Below are 6,907 nucleotides of genomic sequence, written 5' to 3' on the forward strand. Positions count from 1 at the left end.
GGAATTTCCCTTGTAGACGCTTGAAAATGACGAAGATTAAAATCTTTACTATTAGTCCTGAAAGGCAAATAAACATCCAGAAAAAAAACGCAATAGAAAAGCATAGTTGCAAAATAAATAGAAGAAAGTGTAGGTGCTGGAATATAACACTGATTTACATCATTTTCAACTAGGTCGTGTTCAAAAAGGCAACCAGTGAAGTTTAGGCGGTCCTACATATTAATATGCAACCCTCATGTGTAAAGGTAGATATTGAATAAGGAAGCCAACCTTCCTAGATTTTTCCATAATTGACTATCTGGAATGAGAGACAGACATATGGATTTTAATCGGCTATTTGGTAAAAACTTAGGATATACTTTGCTTACTGCTTCCAATAAACTGATCTCACGTAAATCCCACAGTCTGTCTTAGGCCCCTCTCTTTTGTATAATTATGTGAAAATTACATTAACCCAGTCCCGATATACTGAGACACACATGGAAATATTAGTAATAAAGTCAAAATTTTACGAATATTCATATTACGCCCATGTAAGAGGATTTAAACAGAAATAGTTTTAAGTCCTTGGGCCTTCCCAATATTTAGTTCTTTAATTACGTCTGTATTTTTATTCTAAAACGGGAACTCAGTTTATGTATAATCGCATGTTGTCATAAAAGAAATCGTGATATCCCTAGAAACACGTGAACCTTAGTCAAAGAGATCAGAGTAATAGACAGCCCAACGGAGTAGAATATTGTTGAGATCCTTAAGCATAGTAGATCAATCCTTTATTGGTATAATAATAAAAGGGTGTTTAAGCATATGATACATGCACTTAGAATTTGAACGATCAATATACATCTGAATTCGATTGGGTATTTGAGTCCACTATTTCTTTCTTGGTAGGAGCTTTGTTTACATTAAGTTTTATTGGAGGGATTCCTTATTTTTATGAGAGGCAAAAACATTGTATGATGCACAGAAAAGCTGGATTAGTTCTGAATAATTGTCATAAAACCAATCATGATGCTGCGGAAGCCAAGAACATCTACACTTATATCATAGAGTATATTTTAAAATGTCCCGGCGATTTAGTAAAAACAGAAATAATTTACTACGAATCAAGTTTTTAACGTATATTTGGAACATTTAGTTTAGATACATCAACCAATTTGGGAATCTTAGCAGCATCTGACCATAAAACAGGTGCTTGACCATTTCTCATGATCCATCTTTGTAATATTTTAGCCTCCCTTATATGTTTCTTTCCGTAGCAGCTCTGATTATTTACACTAAACTCATATATCTTAATATTATCTCCAAAATTTTCAACAGTCACTTCTTTGAATTCCTCCTGATAATGATTTTCTGCTTCCTGCTAAGCAAAATATTATCACTGCTGCATTCAGACCCACGCATGACAGGAACACCATAAACATTTTACAAGTCTGCCCTCCTGAAAATTATGTAATCAATCAGGTAACCTAGTTTTTAACGAGGGTGTATCCAAGTTAACTTATAGACTTCATTTTGGTTGAAGAAAGTGCTACAATATAGAAATCTCAAACTGAGTTCATGAACTGAGGAGATGTACAGCACTTTGGTAAAACGTTGTGAGAGTGTCTTCGACACGATATGTGATAATACAGATAAAATCGTCATATACGTACTGTGTGACATAGCAAAGTGAATTATCATAATTCTGCTACTTGCGCAGCTTGGTTTTTATATCTTCTTCATAAACAAAAAGACCACAGGGCATGCCTATCGAACCTTCTTTTTTTAGCACCGATGAATTTCCATTTTCAGAAAAAATATGTATTCCGAACCCCAATTCAATAATTGATATTCATCACTCAGGCATGCTACAGACAACGTCGCAATGTGTATGCTGTACCTAACGAGTTTCGGGCAAAGATAACTGTTCTCTGATTAGGTATTTTACAATGTAGGACATCTAACACCATTTTGACAATTAATAGAGCAAAATTTATGTTATTCTTCTATCGATTTAATTTAATATTTTTCCTTCTATGATTTTCATTTTTTGTTTCTCTTGCAATTATTGAGCAACCACAGACCGTTAAACGCCGGCCAACTAATACCTGAATAAACAATGTTTAAGTCATTTTTTCTAGACTTTTCCAAAATTTCTGCTCGAGCAGTGCATCTCTAGATAAGAATGCTCAGACACAAGATCATTCGCCTAATATCGTGTTTATCCTTTAGTTGACGATTTTAGATAAATCATTGCCCTCCTGTGTGCAACTTTGTAGTTAGGGACATTCAGCCCGACATGCGTGGGTATGTCACAACTAACATATCGCCATGGGGCTTTTGGAAATATATCTACACATAATGATGACCAAACCGAGTGCTTGTGGCTAAACAAAGTAGTAAGATAACGGAGCAGCGCCAATGTGACATGTTTTAATATCACGGAGTTTAACGTCTCGGCAGCTGGACGTATACAGATTTACACACAAGCTAGCAAACACACACACACACTATATATATATATATACATATATATATATATATATATATATATATATATTACTAGCATGGGTGCCCGGCGTTGTCCGGGTGTTTAGATGTGTGTGTGTGTTGAGCAAAACAAAAAAAAAGTGGAAGTAGGAAGGCAGGCTCGAACCCGTACCTGAAAGAAGGAAAAGAACGGTGAAAAATGTTATCTCGTTGCTGTTACTACAACCGCCAAACAGGTAGTGACGTAGGTTTAAATTAAGGCTATACAACTTAAAACTGGAGATGACTTTCGAAAGTATCGTGAAAAAAACCGACTCCTCTCTGTAGAAAAGTGCCCATTTGAGGGGGAAATAAATAATGTTTTTAGCCATTTTTTCGTCATGTGTCGTCTGAAGGGTCGGGCTTAAAACCTATACTAATTTTATTAAAATCCGTCGCATCTGTCGAAACTTTTAGGCAAACATACATACATACATTTATATATTGGTAGCTCAAATTTTCGACCCAGACTGAATAAAATGTTTGCCCAATCTCTGAATTCTCTTTATGTAAAATTTCAAACGTTTAGACGATAAATTGTCTGAATAATTTGGTAGAGACCGCAGAGGTCAATTAAAAAAAAAGATCCCTATTATGGTCCTTTAACATTTATTGTTTTAGGCTCAAATCAAGTTATTACATGTTGTCCAAGGAACATATATCTACAGTTTCAAGTGTTTATATCCGAAAATGGCGAAGAAGTTTGGTAGAGTTATCACAGAAAAATTCGTTGAACTTTGACCCCTTACCAGCATAATTTCTGGCCGAACACGGATTACAAAGATTGTCCCAAATCTCAATACAATGTGTATCAAATTTCGAGTCTCTGGATTGAAACTTGACAGAGTTCTTGTGTAGGGAAATGCACATAGACAGACACACAGACAGACATATTAACACACAAACAGACAGACACTTTCACATATATATATATATATATATATATATATATATATATAGAGAGAGAGAGAGAGAGAGAGAGAGAGAGAAAGAGAGAGAGTGAGAGAGAGTTCTCGCAGTATAGTAATCCTCCAGAATTAAAGATGAGGGCTAACATGTACTACATCTTGCCCACACATGACCTAGATCTATGAAATTGAGTTATTACATGTACCTGCATACCTATTAAAATATGTGTATATACACACTCACGTGTATATATATATATATATATATATATATATATATATATATATATACCTTTATACAAATATATATATATACACACGTAGATATACGTGCATACACATACATATATATGCACATATATATTTTCAATATACACGCATATATATATATATATATATATATATATATATATATATATATATATATATATATATATATATATATATAAGGGACGGGAAGAAATTAATAAGAGTGATATATTAGGGATATAGAGAGAATAAAATAGATGCTTACTGTTTTTTAATGAGTTAAATCATGTAATGTTGCCTAAAATCGTTATTTTATTATATGTTGTAGTTGGTTTTGCAATCATCAAATATTGTTTTACGTCCCCTTGATTTTTTTTAAAAAACTATTTAATCGACTGTTATATTGAACATATTCTTCATTGTTTTTAATATTGCATTTATTCTTTAATAGTTATTAGTTGTTAAACAAGATTTCGCTGAGAATTCAGAAATATATCTCCAGGAGAGCAGATTTTGACATTTATTGTGTTTGAGAATAGTAACCGTGGCATATAAAATGTAAGCAGAAGACGATTTGCTAACTGCGATTTGGGATATATTAAAATATTTTATGTTGATTTAATGTAATATGGCTATAGAAAATTCGTTTAGATAATCCATATGCAGAATACTACAATTAATATATGTGTCTTTTGTCGTTTCTGCTCTATTTTAACCATATCGCTACTAACCCAGGTCAACAGTCAAGCATAGTTAAATACGATTAATATTTTGCATTCATATCAACGGATAATCGCTGTCTATAATCAGTTACATGCAGTTCCGTTTTTTAAACGGATAAGTGTTAATGAATTGACATTCTTTAAATTGTTCCGCCATCATGTGAACATCGTCTAAATTAATGTGTAGATTCACTTTTTTTGGTAAATATTTTTTTTCCTTTTCAACACTTATGCATATCATCAGACTTTTTCACGTCTTCTCCTTATGCAACCACTGAAGCTAAAACCCTTTTTATTGTAGCTAGGTGTTCTTCTCTCTGGTCAGTAAATTTACTTCATCCTTTTGTTATGGAACCAACATGACGGTTACTTCAGATCGAATCCTCTGATAATGTCGCAAGTCGACTCTCGATAAGCACTTAATCTGTCTCTAGCGTACCGAATGCGTATATCTCCTGGCAGTTCTGATTTAATTCATTATGCTTAAGTTGCGGAGTAAGTTCGAACATATAATGTATTTGACCCTTATTCCAATGTTAAATCGATTCTTTCTCTCGTAGCATCGATCTCCGCAACTTTTATGCGGGCATTATCATTGTTTTGTTTTCTTATGCAAGATGTATTTTCATCAGTTAACCATCCTATTCCCTACAAACCCCTAACGCCGGTATTCTAACGTTACTCTATATTAATCGTTCTGTACTCCTGTTTATAGGTCATTCATTCTTACAAGATTTTCTTTTTCCGCTTCCGCAACAAGTTCTTGTATAATGTACTTAAAAACTTGGCCGATTTTTACTCTACTTGTTTCGCTGGTTCCATCTTAATATGGCTGGAACAGTCCGCAACTATCGACCTCAAAATAACGAGCAAATAAACCCTCGCACAGCAAGTGAATTTCCTCCTTACTAAGAACATTCTTTACTACAGGGAACTCATTTCCTAGTCCTAATATCAATTTTCCTGTTTCATAACTTTGTAATTCGAATCTCAGAACGATTTCATTCGAAGACGATGCGGTTGGCTTATTCTCAGTTCATACTTACTAATATTATGTCTCATACTTTCCACAGTCACCTTCGTCCAGTCCACCAGTATGTAATGGATACAAGAGCAGTTGGTTCTTGATGAACACCGTCTTAAATACTGTTGCCATTATTTTTGGTGCGCAATATTGTCTAAATCTAAATCTTGCCAAACAACACTGACATTTTATATTCGAAATATTGCTATTACACAACTTCTTGTCCATATGAATTTGAACGTACGCTTACATTTATTTTCCGATTGTGTTTGATCGTTCCACTAAGGCTCGCTCACATAATTTATCAGATATATCAATTTCATCTGTGGTACGGCAATCAACATATTTGGCTAACTCCGGAAAGTTTAATACTGCGCTGACTTATTCTTGGTAGGTTTAACCACTGGATGATTTGAATACTTTTTAAACGATTTCTTACCTTATATATAAAATGCTTTGTTAATCCACCACTCAGCTTCTTCCTATAACTGGAGGTAATTTCCCGCCTTCTTAAGCTCTTTTAGCACATAACCTAGTCTGTCTAATCTGGTGGCTCTGCAGTTCATTTGCATACTACTATCTAATTATTACCATTAGAATAGACTTGAAATGTCCTCTCCTCAATTGAATAGAGCCTAGGATTTCTTGGTTTATAGACATGTAAGCACATCCTATCAAGTCAACTGAGTCGTAGGGGTATTTAATTTTATACAATATCGGCATATTTCTCACCATAAGACTTCACCTGTCTGTCATGCACAACACTAATGTTGCTAGCTTCATTACAATATCCAGTGAAACTACTATTGACAGGTGTAATTGTGCAGTCGATATGCACATGGGATCTTCTCTGTTCGTTCGCAATCACTATTAACTGTTGCAAAAACATTTACTCCCCTGTCCATACTTAAAGACGCGACTTCTCGCGCAATAGAACTTTTCCAGCGACGTACGTTTTTTTTTATGATATGCTCACTTTGGCCACGAGAAACCGATGAATTCTTGTCTCAGTTTTTGATAAACTCGCATTATAAGACGCTAAGCGTTTTTTTGTTAATTTCGGGTCAGTCCAACCACTGTTTAATCTTGCTTTAGAATTTGCAACTACAACTAATCTACTTTTCTGTTTCTCTACAAATCGAAAGCCAATGTAAAAGTTTGGTCTAAGTCTTGTCCCACTTGGCTCGCCAAGCCTGCTAGACGCCTTATTTCTGCTGTACATGGATCCATTGATTCTGAAGTCTATTTAATTTTTTCTATCTTATTATAAGCCTACAAACCTGCCCTCCTAAAATAATCTATTCAATCCGTTAACTGTTCCTGTAATTACGCTGGTTATTTTCTCCTTTTTCCAAATATCCGGCGAATGCATTCCTATCTAAATATATCGGATGAAATGTTGCTTAGCTATAAATTCTTTGTAGTTGTTTATCCATCGTCAATTGCTAGGATCATAAAATATCACGGTTAATCTCACACCTTCGCCCATTTCT

The sequence above is a fragment of the Euprymna scolopes genome, chromosome 1 (assembly GCF_053919585.1).
Source record: "Euprymna scolopes isolate OS-2025 chromosome 1, ASM5391958v1, whole genome shotgun sequence".
Classification (NCBI taxonomy): domain Eukaryota; kingdom Metazoa; phylum Mollusca; class Cephalopoda; order Sepiida; family Sepiolidae; genus Euprymna; species Euprymna scolopes.